Source organism: Mytilus californianus, unplaced genomic scaffold, assembly GCF_021869535.1.
Source record: "Mytilus californianus isolate M0D057914Y unplaced genomic scaffold, xbMytCali1.0.p SCAF_7, whole genome shotgun sequence".
Lineage (NCBI taxonomy): Eukaryota > Metazoa > Mollusca > Bivalvia > Mytilida > Mytilidae > Mytilus > Mytilus californianus.
Window position 1 is genome coordinate 12,811,101 of NW_026262723.1, and position 25,090 is coordinate 12,836,190.

Genomic DNA, 25,090 nt, shown 5'->3' on the forward strand with positions numbered 1-25,090 from the left:
TGGTTAACTAAAACTACAATGGATATATATAATATTTCTTGAATTCATCCAATACAAGATTTGAGAAGGAATAATCTTACTAACTCATGAATTTTATTTTCATTAAAATGCATTGTTAAATGCAAAAACTTAAAAAATAAAAGTGTTTTTATACGCCCGTTTACGGGACGTATTATGGTATACCGTTGTCCGTCCGTCTGTCCGTCCGTCCGTCTGTCCGTCCGTCCGTCGTCAACATGTCGGTCATTAACTCAAAAATGCTTTAACCAATTTGCATAAAACTTTGGTGAATTGTTTATATCTATTGACATGAGCTCCCTTTCGTTTTTTATAAATTTAAGATTTTATGTTTCCGAGTTATTGGGTTTTATTCATTAAAAAAAGGGGGATTTTCCAGTTTTCTGACAATAACTCGAGAATGCTTTCACCAACTTGCAAGAAATTGTGGTGAATTGTTTATATCTATTGACATGAGTTCCCTTTTGATTTTTAAATATTTTAGATTTTACATTTCCAAGTTATGGGGTTTTATTCATTAAAAAAGGGGGGATTTTCTAGTTTTCAGACAAAAAATCAAAAATGCTTTCAGCAGTTCTTATGAAACTTTGGTGAATTGTTTATATCTATTGATGTAAGCTCCGTTTAGAATTTTATAAATTTTACATTTTACATTTCTGAGTTATGGGGTTTTATTCATTAAAAAAGGGGTGATTTTCCAGTTTTTGGACAATAACTCAAAAATGCTGTCAGAAATTCTCATGAAACTTTGGTGAATTATTTATATCTATTGATGTAAGCTCCCTTTACATTTTCATAAATTTTTAATATGACATTGAGAATTAATTGAACTTTAATTGTTTATAGTCTGACAACAGATTTACTAAGTATTGCGCAACAGCAAAGTGTAATGCACAACAGCAAGAAATCTTTAATTGAATATAAATTCAATTCATATAACCAATTTCAAGTTCTTTGACTTCATTTATTCAGAAACCTATAATATGTTAAATATTTAATACAATCCAAATTCAGACCTGTATCAAGCTTGAATATTGTGTCCATTTTTGTCCCAACTGTTCAGGGTTGGACCTTTGCGCTCAGCGAAGCAGTTTATTTAGATTAAATAACATGCACTTAAATCAGGTTGTTGGTTTTCTTGTTTGAATTTTTTTTTACATATTTTCATGCCGAGGCTATTTAAAGCTTTTTATTTGGTATTGGTTTTGCTCATTGTTGAAGGCCATACAGTGACCTAGCTGTAGTTGCTAACATCTCTGTTATATGATGGATAGTTGTCTCATTGGCAATCATACCACATGTATCTTCTTATTTAAAATCTGTAAGCAAATGTGAGTTAATTAAAGAAGGAAACTACAATTGCTTTCTATTATTAAAAAAGTTACTTTCACTGTATTTTGCAAAGTCATAGTATAAACCATACAATGAAATCTAAATATGTCTATTTATAGCATCAAGATCTAGTCGCACTGTTGCGTTAAAAGAGTCTGATGATGACAACAATAACATCAATGACCTGGTCATTAGAGTCGACAGAAATCGCTTTGAGAACACAAATGATAATTGTATAAATAGAAATATCAGAAAAAATCAAGATATTCCAGAAAAGCATGTTCAAAGCAGTAAGTAACATTACAGTAAACACAAGATGACTCAGTAAAACATCTCTCTTTTTGGTGTTAAGTATATCACTGGGGTGAAACCAAGTGATTGCTGGTGATTTTTGGTGAGAACACTATGAAGTTGTAATATGATATCTTTTAATATATACACGAAGATATTCCAAAGTGATTATTCCAGCAAAAGAGTGATTTTTAGGCAAATAAACGTATGTACTGAACTATTGTACCCCGACAGACCCCACTCTTAGGTTCATTCAGTAGTAAAGTATCTTTAGACATCAATAACTTGTCAAACCTTCATATGTAATAGGAAACTGTAAAAAATCTCTTAAATGGTCAAGAGAAAACATCCAGAGCTAAGTTTTTGAACACTGTTTTTTTCAATTTTTTGTTACATTATTTTACTGATTAAGGAATAAAACCACTAATTCATAACTCCATTGCTTTCTACGTTAAATTATGCAATTTCAAGCAGTCATAGCTGTTTTGTCTTAAGTTCAGACAAAGTGACAGTCATTTCATGTCAAAACTATACCTTATACTGACTTGTGCTAAAAAATTCAATATACCTTTAATTGCATATTAGAGCATATGGTTCCCGGAAAGTTGGTAGTACAAAAACAGGTACTTCTGATCTGAACATCAGGGTCGACTTAGATTTGATTAACTTTGGGTTACTCGGGTAAAACTTTTTACGTAACTGCACAAGGGCACTAGACAGTTATATCGACCATTAACTTACAAGTAGATTTACTTTTATAAATTTTGACTTGGATGGAGAGTTGTCTCATTGGCACTCATACCACATCTTCTTATATCTATAAACTCTTCAAACCCTTCAAAATGGAGCATTACATAGGATTTTTTAATAGTACTGTTGAAAAATATTAAAATTCCCTCTTCAATAAACAAGTCCACGATAATGCCATTGCTATATAAATATGCTATTTTGCCGGCTTTTATCAAGGTACTTTAATCAGAGACAGCAAAATAGCATATTTTCTAGTTTGCCGGCAGGGGCAAAATAGCCACTGCTTTATCAAATCGTACCAAATAGATGAAAACATTTTCATTTTGTATTGAATCAATTATTAACTGAGCTGCTTTTTTTATATTTTGGTTTTATAAAGTTGTTATTTTTGCCATTTGTTACCCAGTGTAAGATACAAGTAGCTTAAATTTGAAGATATTTTTTTTTCAGTTTTTACTTACTTCACTTGTTCTTCCATTTTGTTTTTTTACTCTACTCAACGAAACCTGCCTACGAGGTAGGTAGAACTCGACTCGGGTCAAAAGGTTAATTTGATGACGTTTTAGAGAAACTCTGCCCGTTCGATTTAAACTCTACTGACACGAGAAACCCGTGTTTATCAAATCGAAGTCAACCCAGGGCGCATATGCCCTCCTTTATTAATTTTATATTTTTTTTGTTATTATAACAAGCTTTCATCAAGGTTTCTACAGTGAGTCAAAGTCTTTAAGCTTTCATTTTATACCAAACTTACCCAAACATTTTACTTATTGACAAAGCTACAGCTATGACTAGGAACTGTTTTGTTTAAAATAAACCAGGCCTGAATTAGTGGTTCTATACAGATAGGGACTTAAATATTTTGCAGTTAATCTTAAGATACAGTCTGAGTTACAGTTTTTAAACAACAATTACTTTGACAAACCTTCATGAATTTTTTTTTATAAAACTTGAATAAAAGCTTCTTCATGATCAGGAAAAAGCCTGTTTTTTTTTCTCCATTTGTCGGTATCTTTTTTTTTCATAAATGGACTTATTTAATTTTTTGCTCCTCCCAAAAAAATCCTGGAGATTAGATTGTGTGTGTTTGAAAACAAATGGTTATAGATTATAACTTGAGTATTGAGATAGAAGATAAAATAGAAGATCAAGGGAACGAAAAGAAGCCTATTGTTTTTTTGTTCAATAGATCAAAGGACAAGATCACTGTTTTCAAAAATAAAAAAAAAATAATGAAAAAATGGTTTCCTGATGGAAATATGAGTTTCCCTTGCTTGATTAGATTTAAACTTACACATATTGAAGATATATGAAAGGAGGAGATTCCTATTAATTTTGGGGTCAATAGTTCAAAGGTCAAGAACACTGTTACTTTTGGAAAAAAAAATCAGGATTCAGGATGGTAATTTGGAGTTTCCTTACTTGATTGGAATGAAACTTATATAAATAGAAGATATAGGGAATGGGAAGATGCCTATTTTTTTTTTTGGGGTCAATTACAAACACAAAAACTTTTAGTTTATTTAGATATGCATATATTTCTATATCCACTAGATCATAGATATTGGATTTAAAATAAGATACAGTATTACAAATTCAAATTTTAAGGGTCGAATTTGGACCTCCATGACCCTACTCTTTAATTGTTGCTTCAGAACAAAAATGTATCTCCTTTGAAAATTATAAAAAAAAAACAGTGTTCTTTTAATTTAAGTTAGAATATTGGTAACACTTTTCATATCAGCACTTTGCATAAAATTTGTCATTATTCTATGAATTTAATTAACAAGGTGTTGATGCCACACTCTTTTGATTGCAGATAACACCTTGCAGACCGAAAAGAAGAACATTGACCCTAGGACAAAAATAAAATTTAGATTGTTTGATGTTGCCTACCTACCCACCTTAAAAGCAGCCTACATGAACAATTTTATAACACAAATCATTTCAATGATTTTTTTTAAAGATATTTTCCTGCTCTAACGTTGTTTTCTTGTTTAAACATGTAACTTATATCGTTGGCAAAAAAATCCCTACCTACCTACCCAACCCTACAAGGCATGGGTAGGCAACATCAAACAAAGAATTTTTTAAGGGTTGCCCTATGTGTTTTACTATGTATATAATTATGACACTTTCAATAATCAATAATAGAAATGTCATTAGATGCAATATAAAGATAAGGAGAGGTGGTATGATTGCCAATGAGACAAATTTTCATCAGAGACCAAATATTAATAATGTGAACAACTACAGGTCAGTATACAACCCTGAACAATGAGTAAAACACATACTGTATAGTATAGCCATATGAGACAAACACGTACTGTATAGTATAGCCATATGAGACTCCAGGGATGATGAAATGTGAAACAATTCAAAAGAGAAAACCAAATGCCTGATTTACATGTATCATTATTTATGCTATTGCTAAACAGAAATGATGTCAAACAACCACCCACAGGATAACAGGCTCCTGGCAGGCTCATGAAGAATGTGGTGTAAGGGTTACAACTTATTTTACCATAAAGTTGTGGTCACATCAGTTTGAAACTTAGTACACATGTACACTTACTACATTATGGTGTGAACTTTTAGAAATACATTGTTTATGCCAAATAAGGGTTTCGATTGAATTTTATAAGTGCACTGATATGATAAATTTGGTGGGCATGGTATCCTATGGGCACAAATCCTTGTTTTATATTTTATAGATAGACAACATAGCAATGACCAGAGGGCAGAAAAAGACTTAGATCATGGTCATATAAGTGTTAGCAACATCAGCTCCGATGAATCACCAACAAAGGCATCCACACCACACAGACAGATTAGTGTTGATTTAAGTTCTTTGAAGAATGTAGTACATAGACATATTAATGTAGAAATATTAAGTCACAGGTTATAAAGACAGATACGAGTAAATAAGTTTTTATCATGTCACAAGCCATCAGAAGTCAGGGTACTTTTCAAAGCTTACAGAAATCAAGGTTTGCTATTAATAATTGTAACAATAAAGTTATATGTGAAATTATATTTATTTATAGATTATCGATGGTATATCAAACTAAAAGGTGTTTCTCAGCTACAATTTCTCTGACGGGAGACAGCCGTGAGGTGAGATGTAGCTGAGAAACATCCTTCAGTTTGAAAGACCATTAATAATCTGTTTATTACCGTTTTCCTAGGCAACATCAATGGAGTAGACTTTTGATGTCATGCATTCTCTTTCTACTTGACAAATGAAAAAAACCCACATCACTGAAGTAATGTGATATAAAAATTATCACCAAAAAAAGAAATCAAAGCAAAATTGGAGAAAATAGCAATAAATTTATAATGTATTCAAGTAAAACATAGTAACCTAAGAGAATTCAGGAAAAAAAACTTACAGATGTTTCCTTATAACTATTGTTGACCATTGATGGGTCAGATAATATTTCCTTTTATTCCATATTTATAAAGATGAATGTTAACACTTCATTTACAATTTAGATATAAGCAATAAATTAGGGGTGAGCTAAAACATACCAAAAATATGTTTGGAAGATTTTGATAAGACATTTTGAAACATAATGTTCCTTGATGCATACTTATAGATTTTTTATATTTTTGCAGCCTTTTAGAATTAAGAATGAAACCTGATCTAAAAAGAGATTTGGGTAAACATCAATAAGACCAAAATAAATCATAAATAGTTTACAAAAAAGACAATTAAAAGAGTGGTGGAAGTTACCAAACTCGTAAGTCGATGACAAAATGACAACGTCATGGCATAAAAAGAATTACCAAAAGACAAACAACACTATATAAAACAAGAGATAGAAAACTAAAGACTAAGCAACATGAACCCTAAAGGTCACAATAATGTCTTTAACGATGGGGACTAGCTTAAAGTATAGACTAAATAACTGACACCAGAGCCATATTATTTTATGTATTTGACTTTATGATGATAATTTCAGAATGTTCCAATGAGGAATACTTGAACATTTTAAAGATTATCTTGAAAGATGTATTGACTGGCAGAGATATATTACTTGGTGCAGAATTCTGCAGTATTTTGTTAGTTTCTTATCTTCATAACATAGCAGGGGTTGAATTGAATTAGGTCTGATGTCCTGAACTGTCGGACTTTGTGGTAAAAAAAACTCTAAGACGATGGCTTCCCTGGCTATTATGACACAAGTGGGAGATCTTCGTATTAAATATCAATAAAAACTTGTCTGTAGTTATTTATGTCTTTATATTATTCACTTACACCATGGACACAGTTTTGTTAATGTTTGCCTTAAACAAATGTTATGAAACTTATACACAATGCTTATTACCACATAACACAGATCAAGATTGAATTTTGGTGGCGTCACTTTTACCGTTCTAGAGTTATGCCCCTTTACAAATGAAAAAATTGCCTTATTTTTCGTTTCCGTTTTCTTACTTAAGTTTGCCTCAACCAAATGTTATGAAACTTATACACAATGCTTATTACCACAAAACTCAAATCAGGAACAAATTTGGGTAGCGTCACTTTTACTGTTCTTGATTTATGTCTTTTTATAACGTTTTATGCAAGCGGGGGGCATCATCTGTGTTCCATGGACACATTCCCCATTTATTGGACCAGTGTCATATGGAAAATTGAACCCCCTGAAATTTGAACCCGGGGTCAATGGAAAATTGAACTTCAGTCTGGGATCAAAATCCCATATGGAAAATTGAACCCCCTGTATCTCCTTTAAATGAATGTCAAATGTCCATTAGGATAAGCATTATAACTCTATAAAGTAGTTTGTATAGCTATAACAATTTGAAAATCTGAGGTCTGTAGAGGGGGGTTCAATTTTCTATGGCTAAATAAAAAAAATTTTAAATATTTTTTAAGATGTTTTATTCCAACCAAGTACTTATTAATGCATTATTACTATTTAACATAGCTGGAATAGCTATGACAATTTGAAAATCTGAGGTCTTTAGGGGGGTTCAGTTTTTATGGTAGGGGGTTCAATTTTCCATGGCTGAGTATAAATGTTTAAAAATATTTTTATGCCCCCGCCGTAGCAGAGGGGGCATTAAGTTTTACCCTTGTCTGTCTGTACGTACGTACGTACGTCCCAAAATTGGTTTCCGTTCTCTAACTTTAGTTTGCCTCAACCAAATGTTATGAAACTTATACACAATGCTTATTATCACAAAACACAGATCAAGTTTGAATTTTGGTGGCGTCACTTTAACCGTTCTAGAGTTATGCCCCTTTAGAAATGGAAAAATTGCTAAATTTTTATTTTCTTCTAAATATCAAGTTATTTTTTAAATTGGAGTTATCTTTCTTTTTCCATGATTATAGTTGATTCAACTACAATCAATGCTTTATATAATGCAATGTTTAATTTTGACTTCCACTGATAAAACACAGATCAAGTTGAATTTGGGTAGTGTCACTTTAACCATTATTGAGTTATGCCCCTTTATAAATCGAACGATTGCAAAATTTTTAGTTTCCATTCTGTAACTTAAGTTTGCCCCAACCAAACATTATGAAACCTATACACAATATTCATTACCACAAAACTAAGATCAAGTACAATTTTTTTGTGTCTGTTTTCTAACTTTAGTTTGCCTTAACCAAATGTTATGAAACTTATACACAATGCTTATTACTACATAATACGGATTAAGTACGAAATTTGGTGGCAACACTTTTACCATTCTTGAGTTATGTCCCTTCATAAACATAAAAATTGCTGAATTTTTCGTTTTCGTTCTCTAACTTTAGTTTGTCTCAACCAAATGTTATAAAACTTACACGCAGTGCTTATTACCACAAAACTCAGATCAAGTTCAAATTTGGGAAGCGTCACTTTTACCGTTCAGTTATGTCCCTTTATAACTATATGATATGCAAGCGGGGGCATCATCTGTGTCCACATGTGTCCACTATCCACATTTATCTAACATTTTTTATTCCTACCAATTACTTATTAACGCATTATTACAATGTAACACACCTGGAATAGCTATGACAATTTGAAATTCTGAATTCTTGCGTGGGGGGGGGGGGGGGTCAGTTTTCAATGGAAATTAAGGGGTTCAATTTTCCATGGCTGAGTAAAAATGTTTGAAAAATATTTTCTAACATGTTTTATTCCTACCAAGTACTTATATATTTTAGAAAATATTTTTAAACATTTGTACTCAGCCATGGAAAATTGAACCCCCTTCAATGGAAAACTGAATCCCCCTGTATAGATCTCAGATTTTCAAATTTATATTTATTCCAGCTATGTTATATAGTTAGAATGCATTAATAAGTACTTGGTTGGAATAAAACATGTTAGAAAATATTTTAAAATTTTTTTACCCCCTACCATGGAAAACTGCCCCCCCTAATAGACCTCAGATTTTTAAATTGCCATAGCTGTTCAAGCTATGTTACATAGAAATAATGCATTAATGAATACTTGGTATGAATAAACATATTAGAAATGATGTTGAAACATTTTTACTTAGCCATGGAAAATTGAACCCCCCATCAGATATCAGATTATCAAGTTATAGCAGCATTTTAAAACAACTTATACCATTATGTTATGTTCTAATTAGTTTTTTGATTGAATAAATAAGGGGGTTCAATTTTCCAAACAGGTGGGGGGGGGGGGGGGGGGGGTTAATTTTAGAAAAATTACCCTGGGGTGACACAGGCTGAAATTAGAAAAATAAAGAAATTAGTAATCATCTACAAAATTTAAAAAAAATACATTTAAAATTGTTTTTGAAACAACTCCGCCTATTGAAACTAAACGTGTTTTAAATGTGATCATCAAGGCAACAAACTAGACACTCATACCTCAGTGATATGTACAGATCTCTAGTCAAACACAAAGTAGACACTCATACCTCAGTGATATGTACAGATCTCTAGTTAAACACAAAGTAGACACTCATACCTCAGTGATATGTACAGATCTGTAGTTAAACACACACAAAGAAGACACTCATACCTCAGTGATATATACAGATCTCTAGTTAAACACAAAGTAGACACTCATACCTTAGTGATGTGTACAGATCTCTAGTTAAACACAAAGTAGACACTTATACCTCAGTGATATGTACAGATCTCTAGTAAAACACAAAGTAGACACTTATACCTCAGTGATATGTACAGATCTCTAGTTAAACAAAAAGTAGACACTAATACCTCAGTGATATGTACAGATTTCTAGTTAAACACAAAGTAGACACTCATACCTCAGTGATATATACAGATCTCTAGTTAAACACAAAGTAGACACTCATACCTCAGTGATGTGTACAGATCTCTAGTTAAACACAAAGTAGACACTCATATTTCTACAGATCTCTAGTTAAACACAAAGTAGACACTTATACCTCAGTGATATGAACAGATCTCTAGTAAAACACAAAGTAGACACTTATACCTCAGTGATATGTACAGATCGCTAGTTAAACACAAAGTAGACACTAATACCTCAGTGATATGTACAGATTTCTAGTTAAACACAAAGTAGACACTTATACCTCAGTGATATGTACAGATCTCTAGTTAAACACAAAGTAGACACTTAAACCTCAGTGATATGTACAGATCTCTAGTTAAACACAAAGTAGACACTTATACCTCAGTGATATGTACAGATCTCTAGTTAAACACAAAGTAGACACTTATACCTCAGTGATATGTACAGATCTCTAGTTAAACACAAAGTACACTCATACTTCTACAGATCTCTAGTTAAACACAAAGTAGACACTTATACCTCAGTGATATGAACAGATCTCTAGTTAAACACAAAGTAGACACTAATACCTCAGTGATATGTACAGATCTCTAGTTAAACACAAAGTAGACACTAATACCTCAGTGATATATACAGATTTCTAGTTAAACACAAAGTAGACACTCATACCTCAGTGATAAATACAGATCTCTAGTTAAACACAAAGTAGACACTCAAACCTCAGTGATGTGTACAGATCTCTAGTAAAACACAAAGTAGACACTCATACTTCTACAGATTTCTAGTTAAACACAAAGTAGACACTTATACCTCAGTGATATGTACAGATCTCTAGTTAAACACAAAGTAGACACTTATACATCAGTGATATGTACAGATCTTTAGTTAAACACAAAGTAGACACTTATACCTCAATGATATGTACAGATCTCTACTTAAACACAAAGTAGACACTCATACATCAGTGATATGTACAGATCTCTAGTTAAATACAAAGTAGACATTTATACCTCAGTGATATGTATAGATCTCAAGTTAAACAAAAAGTAAACACTGATACCTCAGTGATATGTTCAGATCTCTAGTTAAACACAAAGTAGACACTCATACCTCAGTGATATATACAGATTTCTTGTTAAACACAAAGTAGACAGTTATACCTCAGTGATATGAATAGATCTCTAGTTAACCACAAAGTAAACACTTATACCTCAGTGAAATGTACAGATCTCTAGTTAAACACAAAGTAGACACTAATACCTCAGTGATATGTACAGATTTCTAGTTAAACACAAAGTAGACACTTACACCTCAGTGATATGTACAGATTTCTAGTTTAACACAAAGTAAACACTCATACCTCAGTGATATGTACCAAGATCTCTAGTTAAACACAAAGTAGACTTTTATACCTCAGTGATATGTACAGATCTCTAGTTAAACACAAAGTAGACCCTTATATATCAGTGATATGTACAGATCTCTAGTTAAACACAAAGTAGACACTCATACCTTAGTGATATGTACAGATTTCTAGTTAAACACAAAGTAGACACTCATACCTCTACAGATTTATAGTTAAACACAAAGTAGACACTCATACCTCAGTGATATGTACAGATCTCTAGTTAAACACAAAGTAGACACTTATACATCAGTGATATGTACGGATCTCTAGTTAAACTCAAAGTAGACAGTTATACCTCAGTGGTATGTACAGATATCTAGTTAAACACAAAGTAGACAGTTATACCTCAGTGATATGTACAGATCTCTAGTTAAACACAAAGTAGACACTTATACATCAGTGATATATACAGATCTCTAGTTAAACACAAAGTAGACACTTATACATCAGTGATATGTACAGATTTCTAGTTAAACACAAAGTAGACACTAATACCTCAGTGATATGTACAGATCTCTAGTTAAACACAAAGTAGACACTCATACCTCAGTGATATGTACGGATCTCTAGTTAAACTCAAAGTAGACACTTATACCTCAGTGATATGTACAGATATCTAGTTAAACTCAAAGTAGACACTTATACCTCATTGATATGTACAGATATCTAGTTAAACACAAATTACATTAAACACTTTTCCATTTATAGTATTTATGTAAACATCTTACCACATTTTCACTTTTTTTTTGCATTTTAGAAAGATGTTTGCAAAGAAAAGGGTGAGAGACTTTGTATCCAGACACTTCTAATTGGACTAGAAGATCTGGTAAGGGATTACACAAATCCTTGTGTCAGTGAAGAAATATGGAAGAAGTTTATGACTTTCTTAGTAGAACTTTTCTTTCTTATTGAGGAAGAAATCAGCATTTGTTCTCTTTATTTGCTACCATTGATATCACATGCTTTAATATTACTAGTTTGTTTGTCAAGAGCATTTAGGTTTTATTATTTTATTTTATTGTGTTTTTCTTAAAAAATACAAAAGCAATTTGTTTTATTCTAGTTGTAACATTGTCATTACATTTTATGTTTAAATCATGATCTTACAAATTATGAAAATCTTTCTAACTTAAAAAAACATAAGAATGTTTGAACATTAAAGCATAGTGCATTACAATTTTTATCAATATTAATAATATTTGAAAATTTTCAGAATCATTATAGTAGATTTTTATAATTAAAAAGTAAAACTGTTTCAAGAGTCAATTTCAATATTTTTTTTTCTATTATTTTTAATCGTTACAAGATTCAATTTCGCGCATCATTGATTTGATTTAAAGCTTCAGAATTGATAAAGTACATTAAATGTACAAAAACAAAATTAATGATGACTATTTTTTTTTTTTTTTTTTTTTAAAGTCTATTCAATAGGAAAATGCATTCATTGTTTAAATGATCATGCTATTATGAGAATTAGTGTGAAAGATTTTTAATTTTTTAAAGTGTCCAAAAATGTATTTTTGTCTCATCTATGATGAAAGTTGAGGAAGTCTTAGTGCTGTTTATGACATGGAAAGCATCAACAAATATTAAATTTGTAATAAGGTCATACAGGAAACATATAACTGAATGTTAGCAGTTTATTTTTTTAAATCAAGGAGACATTTATGTAAGTTTAAGTAATCAGAAAAAAAACAAAATCATCAAAATGTCAATAATGTTATCTATTTGAAGGGAAAGATTAAATATTCAATCAAAATCTATAAAATTTATCACTTATATTAGTCACTGATATAAGTATTAACTGTTCTTAATCAATTGATCTTACATCAGTCTCTTGTTTATGCTGTATTTTTTTTTTTAAATGTCAACTGATATTGATCTACAATCTAACTTTTAACTATATCAATTACATACCTACCTTTGTAAATTTGTCCAAAAAGAATACAAATTAAGGATGGTCGCTACTCTTGTTTTTGACTTTTTTTTCAGATATTCGGGATTGTCTAGTTTTATCCATGTAGTGCCAATAAAAGTTTTGTCCGCTAACCCTTACTTTTCTTTTCATAATTTTTATAATAAATAGTTTTAAACTCCATTTTTTAAAAATCTTATGAAATCCTTGTTATTTTTTCATTGTTTTTGAAAGAAAAAAGGTGCCAATGTTAAATGTATGAAAAATCTAGAGAGAATCACTTCCCGCCAAATTTTCAATTGATATTATTTTGAAACAGAGGAGCTAACAACCTTAAGCTAACATTAGTTGACCATTAAACACTATACCTTAAATCTTACTTAGTATTGTTGTTTTAAAATTATGTAAGTTTAAACAAAAACATTTTATTTAAAAAAAAAAAAGAATAGCCATTGAAGTGTCCCAACAAAAAAATGATCAGGTTTAATTATTGTAAATTGGAGGTAAAGTCAGCTGAACATAACTCAGAGAAGAACTATTACATAAAAACAATATTTGAAAAATACTGCTTGTTTGAATTTGTGATGCTGATTTGGTTGAATTGGTGATATGACACTTGAAGTTTGCAGCTTCACTAAAGCAGTTTTGATTTTAATATCTGGTAACGGTTTGAAAATATATTTGAACTGACCGGTTGCAAGAAAATGAGAAAACTCCTGTCAAGGTTTGGTGTCATTAAACTGTTAATTTATAAAATACTTAAGAAATTTCTTTTTAGGCAGATCTTAAGATTCATGTGTTAAATGCCCAGTGGGTGATTTTTAATTTAATTTTGTGTCTCGTGTATATATTTGTGTAAGTACACTTGACACCAGTTCTGGTGTTTTTGTTGTTTGAAAAGAATGTATATTTAGCTCACATGGCCTAAAAAGCCATGTGAGCTTTTGCTATCACTTGGCGTCTGTCGTTATCGTCCATTGTACCTTGTCATAAACTGTTTAAAAATCTTCTTCTCTGAAACTTCTAGGTCAAATGAAATCAAACTTTACCTGAATGTTTCTTATGGTATCTTCTTTAAAATAAATATCCCAGAATTTGATTCATTAACAAACATGTCTGCTGTTGCTTAAAATAAAACATGCAGGTAAAATGCAGTGTTTGGCTTATATTTCAAAAACTAAAGCAGATAGAGCAAATCTAACTGTGGTAAAAATGATCAGCAGGTCATGCTCTAACTACAGAATTTAGAAAAATCGGGACAACCCATTTTTGAGTTATTGCTCAAAGAATCTTTTGATAGTAAAAATGTTTTACAAAATATTATGATCTACAAGACAGTCAACATTGATGAATGGTCAATTGACCCCTTGTAGCAGTTATTGCCCTTGAAGAACTAATTTTAATCATTTTTGCGTTTTTGCAGCAACTATAACAGAGAGAAATTTTAAAACTCAAAAGTTTTCAGGAAAATACGATCATCCTAAAATAATCCGCCATCAAGGCCTAATTTTTCGACCAACGCCTTGTAGAAATTATTTCCCCAGAATGATGATTTTAAAAAATCTCACGTCAGTGTCTCAATTGTCACACTAGTTATAGGATATACTGCCATTTTAGTTTTTGTTTTTTTTACATCAAAAACTTTAATTTATGGGTATACACTATAAACTGTTAAAAAAGATCACCAATACAAGACTTACAAAAATGCCACTAACTAAGATCTCAAATAAGCAAAAATGGCATTTTTTTTACAAGTAGCAATATATATAGTGATCATAGTGAATTTTCTTCGTTTGCATTTTGTAATCTGCAACACCTCCAAAGTCAGGAGCTGAATTTCAACTTAAACAGAATCTCAACAAACTTTAAATTGTGCACCTCCAATTCACTTTGTCACAGCTCAGCTTATAGCATGATACATTTTGGTCTCCAGGCATAAACATTTCAATTTGTGCACAAAATCTTTTGAGCTATAACAATATATTTACCAAACTTGGTTTTTGTAATGCCACATGGGGTGTGGCAGACCTGTATTTGATTGTTAGGACTCTAGGTGAAAGGTCAAGTTCATATAATCAGTCTGAATCAGTTGACAGACTGACATTTGTGCTAAATATTTTCCAAGTGTAATATTTTGAACCATTGGTTCAACTTATACCAGACCATGTTTGATTATGTCCCATGTAAAGGTTTCAGGAAGATATCTTCGAACAATATGTCCAATCTCCACAAAACATAGCTTGAAAGTAAAGCATGGAAAAAAATGCTGTTGATGTTTTGGTAACTAGGTTTAAGGTCACAGTACCTATGAAAAGACTTACATTTTGGGAAAGGTTTTGTTGCCAGAATATATTTTATGAGCCGTCAATCAGACTTTTACCAAACTTTATTAGTTAATATGCCTATGGTTGAAAAAAACCACTATCGATTTTGAGGTCAAAAATCAGGGTCACAATAGCAATTGATATAAAAAAATATACTGAAATTTAGTCAAATGTTTGTTTTCCACATGTCAAACTTCAAAAATTCCTACACATTTGAACTAGGGATATAAATCAATGATGCTCCTGGAATTTTTGTTTTCAAATAATTTTATGCATTCCCTATAGCAAAACATGAATTTTGCTATATTTACAAAAGATACCAGGCTTGTAATTTGTAACACCAGAGCTACAGTTGGAAGTTGCCAGACACGTGTTTCATCGACATCAGACTCCGTCAGTGGCTCTCAATCACATCAATTGGAAGGCCAAAACAAATACGAAGTTTCATGGTTAAGTGACTGCTTGAAATAAACAAAAATTTTCTAGTGAAATACTCACTTTGATATTGCAACGTCCACATGTCCGTCAGGGAGGGTTCATCTCCCCCGCCCTCATTCCATGGATCAGTGATCAAGGTTAAAGTTGCGTGGTCAAGTCCGTATTTTAGATACTATACATATTAGGTCAACTATATTTGGTGTATGGAATGATTGTAAGGTGTACATGTCCAACTAGCAGGTTTCATCTTACTATACCCTAATTTTCATGGTTCATTGGACAAATGTTTAGTTTTTGTGGTTTAGACTATTTCTCGGATACTATAAACAATAGATCAATTACCATGATGTATGGAGTGATTGTAAGGTGTACATGTCTGTCTGGCAGGTTTCATATGACTTTGACCTTATTTTCATGGTTCATTGGTCAATGATAAGTTTTCGCAGTTTTAGCAGTTTGTCAGATATTATAAGCAATAGGTCAACTATATTTGGTATATGGAATGATTGTAAGGTGTACATGTCTGTCTGGCAGGTTTCATATGACCTTGACCTAATTTTCATTGTTCATTGGTCAATATTAAGATTTTGTAGTTTGATCTGTTTTATCAGGTACTTCAAGTGGTAGGACCACTATATCTGGTGTACTGAATGATTGTAAGGTGTACATGTCTGTCTGGCATGGTTCATCTGACCGTTACATCATTTTCATACAACCTTGATCTTGTTAAGTATATGTGATACTTGTAGTAAAACCTTCATATTACAAACTTTCAACATAAATTCAATCATATGAATCCAGCCGAGACAATTCAGCGTGTGCACTCTTGTGATGAGTGACGTTGCTGATAAAAAAAAATAAAAGAAAATGTCTTTCAAAGCGTCTAACGGTAGCACAAGCAGGTGGAATGTGTTAAGACTTGATTATGAGAAAGGAGTCAACATAACCAACCAAGATAAATCTTCTAAAACAGTTGACTACTGTAAATTCAGATATTATTGCGTGCATTTATTATTGCGATTTTGCCAATTTAGACCAAAGTGCGATTATTATTTGGGTACCTGTAAAGTGCGAAACGAAATAGAAACGGAACGGAACAAAACAAAACGAAACGAAACGAAACGAAATAGCGCAAAACGAAACGAAATAAATATTTTTTTTAGAATTTCAACTTAAATGTCCCCGCTTAATGTCTTTATATGTACCAATTTGTCTTTATATGTACCAATTTATACAGAAAGACAGTGTGAACTGATATATATGGGTCCGAAAAGTGGGATTATCGGGATATGATTGAGTGGTTTGAATGTTTTTCTGTGGACTGTTTTTGTGTGAGCAGGTTTACACTCGGCTTATATTTACATGTAAAGAACATTACACATAGTAATATTGGTTTATTTGTTGTCGTGAACATGAAATATTGGCTCTCTGGTTGATTTTAAGCCGCGAGTCACCCATATCGAACGAAAGCTTTAATAATAGATCATTGTTTACGCTTTATTTCGCTGTCAGGTCTAGGTATGGAAGTGTAAACCTAGGTTGGTTACAAGTGTTGGCTGTCTTCTCAGGTGAATTGGAGGTTGGGGGATAACTACAGTTTGTTTTGGAGGAAAATTCTGGGCATTTTTGTGAGTTTCAAGAAATTTCGGGTTGGCATTGGTCTTTCGGATCTGCAATGGTCTTGAAAGCAGATTTCGGGTAGCCTTTTTGTCAGAATGTCAGATTTCGGGTACGTGTTTTGTAATTCTATGCAAATTCCCTTTTGTCACATTTTTGTCCAAGTAAAATTGTATTGGATTTATGTCAACTTAAATTTGGATAATTTAGGGTATGATCTGTTTATTTTCTTGATACTTAAGGGTCTCTTGAATATGCAAATGCTGGATAATTTCTGATCTTTTTAGTGAACTTAATCGGAGAATTTCGGGTCGGGTTTTACAATTTCAATCAATTAAGGATTTGACTGTATGCCATGGATGCTATCCTCAGTGAGATCAACTTCTCCGCTATGCACGTGAAAATAAGCAGAAATTGCTAAAATTCCGAAAAATAAAGCCCATTGAAATGGAATTCATCTTGGGTTTAATCTCCTTTCCTCCGCCGAGTGTGCGTACACTTAGAATTCTTACTGAATATAGCTATTGTACAGTCAGTTGGTGAAAAAATGCGGTTTAGGAACATGTGAGTAGCCATAATCAACATTTTGTAACCATTTAACTGCATACTTTTCTTTGCTCTTAAAAGAATGGTTACATTTTAATGCAATTTCATGTTGCATTTCTGTGATGTATATAATATACACCATTTAGCAACGTGTCGACCACACTAACATACTTTTCAGTGATATTTTTCAACTTAGTAAGGCAATAACGAGCAGGTCATCTATACATATTCCATAGTTGATACAACCTCGGAGTTAAGTAAGATAGTAACTTTATAAGTGGTTGTTCTTTTGTTTTTGGCTCAGACTGCTAAATACGAATATAACTTTGTAAAGGAGATAGATGCACCAGATAAGTTTTATGAGAATTCTTCAGGTATTTCCTGTCTTTTTGTATTACGACTTTAATATTGGTACGGATATTTCATTGTTTTCTAGCAATGAGCAATTTAATATGCATGTCCTATACTTTAATTCTCAATATTTTGGGGGTGAAACCGTAGATTTTTTTATAAGGTCAAATTCAATTATTTATTTTCATTCTGTGTTTAATTTGGGTGCAACAGTACCTGAATGTAAATTCTTGGGTGGAAGGGCAAAGAGAAGGGGGATTATAAGTGGCACGATCATATCTATTTATATCCCAGGTAAATCCGCAAATGATAAAAAAAACTTCCCCAACGTTTAGCCCAAAACTATTAATTTTCAATAATATTAGGATTGAAATAGTTTGCTTCAAATCTTTCAAGCTACTCTCATTTAATGAAGGTTATTTCTCAATCACGGGGACTGGGGGTCGATCTATACCTGGGATTTTGAGTATTGTAGTGCAGCTGGGAAAACACCCAAATTTTATAAATTAAAACCTTGAGAAAAAATCACGACACTTAATATGTTTCCGATGGCAAAATCATGACCCATTCATAGATTTCTCAGTAAACACATATTATACAATAAAAATAAGAAGATGTGGTATGAGTGCCAATGAGACAACTCTCCATCCAAGTACAAGATCTGATATCTTAATTTGAATAAAAAACGATAAAACAGCATTTAAACAAATCTATTGTAATTCAGAGGATAAAAATTACTGACCCATTGATATTTGACCTCAGTGAAATTCAGTGTATGGCATTAATATAATTTAATTATAAAAAGGAGACCCATTCCAGCGGCTTGTCTGTATATACCTTCCTTTTGTCATATATATAGAACCCCAAAGCAAGATTGAGACCCACGTGCGTGTCCTCAATATCCCAGTTCTGAAATATAGCCCCATTTATATTATTTATCTCAGCCCTTTTTCTTTCTAGGGTAATATTTTACTGTAAAAATTTTATTCATTCAAAACGACGTGTGAAAACTTAACACTAAGGCAGTAAGCACCGGTATGTACGATTGTTGCGATTACAACCCTGTCGCATTTTTCGCAATAATTTCCGAATTTACAGTAATTAATTCTTTGAACACAAAAGATTCTCGGTGTTACAAGATATTTTTATTCATGGTAGATCAAAATTCATATAAGATTGAGCTGAAATTAAATTGCTCCAATATTGAATTTGTGAAGATTGCATAGTGTTGTACCATATCTGTCGAGCATATTTTGAACAGCAAATGCATATTGTGCGTCTTTACACTGCTGGAACATGGAAGCACAGTTTTTTAGGCTGTCCACAAACCTGTAATTCAAAATGAAGAATTCCCAGTACATTTAATCAGATCATATAATATATGTCTCTGTTTAGGTTTTATCGGTTTGTCATGCAGCCATCAATGATGAAAGAAAATTTTTAATATCAAATTTGCAGACTACTATTGATTTTTGTTTCGCTTGATTTTCGTATGGGTTAGAATTAAATTAAATCTCAGTAGAAGAGACACGAGCTCCCAAAAGAATATCGTACTGTTTCAGATTATGAGGAATTTCTCTTTGGTTTAGACATATGACCATACTAATCATTGGTAAACTCCACATGGACATCCACGGTAGCGGACGTTAATCTTAAACAAACTAACATTATAACAAAAATAGAATAGTGCTATTATGAAAATTGGAAAATACAATTACGGATCCTAAAGCGTTTTTAAAAACTGAAGAAAAATTATCTACCACAAAATATGTCATTAATTTACAAATATTTAAAAAAAAGATTGACAACAAATGGCAAACATTTCTATGAAAGGAATTGTTGAAATACAAATTTAATCGTAAATCATTGATAGAATACACTAGTAAAACTTACCCACACGTATTTGGACTATAGCCTGTAAAAGAACCTTGGACACATTTCACGAATTTTGTTCTGAACTCTGGGTCATTGTAGCATGGTGTTAAAACTTGAATGTCTGAAATGTTCAAATCATTGTTTGTATAGAATAAACTCATTGCTAGATGCTTTATAATATATAGTAGAAAATATAAGTTTCATGACCTTCACATTTCAATGTCATATGATTATACACGGCTAAAGCAGTCAGGATTCTTTTTCCCCATTTCGCCACCTAATTTTTATAATCGTAAAATTTTAACTGTAACATAGACTATTTCAATTTTATACGATTATCTAATGCAAGTGATATACTTACATCTTTTATACTGAACACAAACAGCTGTTTCTATTTCAGCCATCATGTCAATAACAAAATGCATATCTTTACACTTATCCGCCTCCTTACAAATGGTTTTTGCCTTCAAATGTCTGCAATGCAATATACAATATTAACGTATAAATCTATAGAATATGAGAGCGCAATGATTCTGTAAATCATTTTTTTTTTGCGGATACTTCATTTCGGGTTTAGCCCTTTCTATCCGACTTCACGGATATTTATTTTTCGCGATTTTCTTATTCCATTGAAGATCCAAGTTTTAAACATTCGCTTTATTGTCCTATTCACGAATGTCACGAACAAAAATCGCTCTCGAAAATTAGTTGTTTCACAGTAGTTGTAATCTTCTACTTCCATATCTGTCTGTGGTTGAAAACTGTAATACTATGTTAACCTAGAGGTCAATTTTTTATTGTTGTTTGGGCGCTTACTCATTTACGTTTACCGCACATATCCTTTAATTTATTAACTTTTTCATCCGGTGTTAAGGTAATATTTTGCACTGATATTGGTATTTACAATTATTTCAATATTCTCCTAAATCTAATCCACAGAAAAAAGATCTAGTATTGACAAAAAACATGTTTTAATTGTTCTTTTTAACATTCAATGGAATGCTTGTAAAACATTATTTTAAGTTTAAATACGCAGATTAACATTTTAGTCTATTTTACCAAAGTTTCATTAGTTTCGTTATATACCGATGGTTTACAATTTGTGACAAGACCTAGGTATATATATATATGTATTTATACTATTTAATTACAGAAACATTCACATACTGACATAGCTTGTCAACTGTTTCTACGCTGACATCTTTTAAAGTATCGCCATCATAAAAGAAGCTTCCAACATCTAGAAATCTGCGAGAACAACTAAACACTGGATAGCATTCTTCCGGAACAATCCTTAATGTACCTGCAACTATAACAATGTTTTGTCAGAAAATTCACTAGCCTATCAACACTGAGGTTATGAGGTCGAATTCCGCACGTGGTAGGTGCGCTCGTGCTCGTCTCCGATCTTAATTGACTAGGATTGTCAGTTTTCCTACAGAAGGTCGGTGGTTCTCTCATGGCACTCCGGCTTCCTCCCAATATAAACTGACTGCCACGAAATAGCACAATATAGTGCTGAAAGTGGCGTTAAACACCAATCAACCATGATGGTAAACTCTAACTTGTTAATGTAGGATTTTTAATGACGATGTTTATAAATTATCTGACATGCCTACAATGTAAAAACTCATCAAGAATACCAGGCTTATAATTTGTTACACGAGACTCGTATAATCAACAGCAGACTCATCAGTAAATCTCGAATCAAAATAGTTGTAAAGCCTTATCAAAAACGATGTTGAAGGGCATTACAACCTCAAAAATACAAAAGTTGTGCCAAATATGACCAATAACTTGTGGTAGAAAACCCTTGTATTACGAGAAATTGAACATTTTATAAACAGTTAATTTAGAGAAAAAGAGCATATAAATGATATTTTATGTCAGCAGAAAAATGCGGACTACTTGGCTGATTTTGTTACGTCTTTATTTAAATTTTGTTCTGAAGTTGGAAACTCGTCTTCATTCATCATATTTTGAATATAACACATCTTAAATACGAAATTACAATCCGCAATTGGTGTGCTAGAAAACAATTCATAATTTATTTGAAGATGACTCAAATTAAGCTTGTTACCACCGTTATTTTTCATGAAATTCCGGTTGTTATTTGCCAATTAATTTACTCCGTTTAGTCGAGCGTTCTACGCGACCTGTGTTCCAGTCATTTTAATTATAATACAAGCCTTGAGTGATGAAAGGTACATAACTTGAGTTAAGTATTATCTTTATCATACATGTATATATATTTAGTAAAAACTAACAAAAATACGTGGTGATATGACTAGATGTTTATTGTTGCCATAGAAACTATTCGTTATCGATGCGGAATATGCAATATTGTTTGTGATTAAGGTTTAGTCACGTTTCTTCAACATTTGATAATTAGACAAAAAAAACAAAACATTAAGGATAAGGGGTCCTCATTAGGACTGGCATCTTGATATATACCCGTTATTCACCTATATCAGCTCTAAAATATTTAAAAAGGCCATATTGTTTAAAGATATATATTAAACTTACACACACGTTATTTTTACAATAATTGAATTACAAAATAAAAAAGTTATTCAACAAAAAAATCCATGAATAAAAAAGGAAAATTCAAATCAAATCAATCTGAAAATTTCATAAAAGTGATCAACATGATCAAGAAATAATCTCAAAATGATTTTTTTTTAAATAATTTTTTATTGAAAATAACATGAAGCTTTGGTACTTTTATATAAGCTTAATGACTCAAGCTATTATAAACTGTTAATAGTTCTCAGAATATAAAATGTTTATTTTTATTCAAGATCGCAACATTGTTATCAATAATACATTATTGTGGAAAACAGAGGAGAAAAATATGAAAACAAAGTAAAATAAAAATTAACATGACTGTGCTAGATTATATCGACTTTGAAAAAAATAATATATGAGTAACCAATTATTGTAAAAAAAAATAATTTTGTTAATGTTTTTTAATGTATATCTTTAAAAAAAAAATACCCTTTTTTAACAATATTTTAGTAAAGAACAGGTGAATTAAAGGTAAATATCAAGATGCCAGTCCTTAAGAGGACCCCCTAATCCCTATATATAATGTTGTTTTAGTCTAACTATCAAATGCGGCGTTTTGCATTTGCGCCGATCTGCATTTCACTTGCGCCGATTTTGTCTTTCACTTGCGCCGATTTTGTCTTTCGTATGCGCCGATTGTGCAGGTGAATGTTATTGTTAATTTATCATTACAAACCTCTTCCGTTAGCCAGTTGTACATATGCATGAAGATCATTTTTTTTTTAAATCGGCGCAAATGTCATACGCCCATCAAATGTTGGAGAAATGAGATCTCACCGTGCTAAATATTAGACAAGTACTTAAAATAAAAGATTAAACTTACCCAAGGCAAAACCGACGTTAAAGAGTACCAAAGCCAACATAGTCAGTGTAGTACTTGTTGAAACGAGTTTGATCTAAATGTGTTGTGCTGAATATAGAAATGTCATTTATATTTATATGTGAGCGCGAAATAAGTACAATATTCATAGAGATAATTGACGAATTATGATGTGTTAATTACATAATAAGTTCAATATTTATGGAGATATTTAACAATTAAATGTGTTCATTTGTTTAATATTGTATGGTAAACAAGCTGTTATTTTTATAAATGCCTGCACGTTTTTTATCTACTTTTGTCAAATTTGTTTAAATGCCAAGGTTTTCCAATAAAACTTATCTTGCTTGAGTTTACTGATAACAATGCTTTAAATTTGATATAATGTTATTTTGTTTTGTCAAGATTTTCCTAAAAGAGTGTAAAAATAGTTTTCTCAATTGGTTCTTTCAGGGCTTGAAAAGTTCATAGCTAAATATACTATTTATGCCTGGTATGCTTGACATTTATGAATTAATGTGGTTAGTTACGAATTTGGAAGTTAGCAAGAGTTTGATATGTAGTCTTGAAGGTCATACTTACATACTTGTCTGTGCTATTTATTTTGTCCAAACTACATGTCTGGCTCTACCTCTGCTGCTAACCTTATGAAGTTTTGTACCTTACACATTAATTGATATTACAGAAATCTTTCGTAAAATCCTTAAACGCAGATTTAGCAAGAAGTAGAACATGTGTATGAATCTTTATGATTACATCGAAATCGTATGCAAAAGAGCGAATTCCATTTTATCCATTTTTTTCTTTCGTCTCTTATGGTATGCAAAAATGTATTAAAAAATAAATCAACAAAAGTAAGTGCCGTTTGGGTTAAAAGTAAAATACGTATTCATAAAAATATAAGAAGATGTGGTATGATTACCAATGACACGACCAATTGACACAGAAATGAAAAACGATAGGTCACCGTACGGCCTTCAACAATGCGTAAAAAAAAAGATATTAAAAAAAAAATAAATAAGAACATTCTGGATAGAACCAAACTTTGATTATGTGACACATTTATGGTCAGTCAGCTAGATACGGGGTTAAACATGAATCTAAAAGAGATTGTATAGATTAAATACCATTGGAGAATTGTTGTGCATATCCAAAGTCAGGAACCTCGTCAGCTGCTATTGTCGTATTTCATGTCATAATATTAATGATTTTCGTTATTTTGTAGAAGTAAGTATTAATGGCAAATATGTGATTTTTTTTTCTGTTAAATGAATTGTCAGAGTAAACTATGTACGGTTTAAATGTGTATATATTTTAAAGACCCTCGTCTATTGTTGCAGACTATTCATGCCCGTCATATGACTTTTGATTATTTTTTTCGTATGTTGGTATCTCATTGATGTATACCCCACATTTCTTTGTATACTCGTAAATCAATTGATTATATTTTAACATCGGTAAACTATTGTTGCCTAAATTGTCAACAACAATGACTACATTACGTGACAAGAATACAGTACAAATAAACGCAAGAACACTCAGGACAAAGAAATACATTATTAAATAATATAATAG

At 31.6% G+C, this 25,090-nt stretch overlaps 1 protein-coding gene and 1 long non-coding RNA gene across 3 annotated transcripts in view; both read right to left on the reverse strand.

The window, feature by feature from the left end:
- Window positions 1–25,090, reverse strand: part of LOC127709089 (uncharacterized) — a 74,944-nt gene that overhangs the window by 28,366 nt on the left and 21,488 nt on the right. The gene's annotated exons all lie outside the window — the stretch shown is intronic.
- Window positions 19,376–20,590, reverse strand: LOC127709094 (uncharacterized). The gene is made up of 3 exons (XR_007985492.1): window positions 20,489–20,590; window positions 20,146–20,248; window positions 19,376–19,581 (listed from the first exon to the last, which is right to left on the reverse strand). It is a non-coding gene; the product is annotated as an uncharacterized LOC127709094 (long non-coding RNA).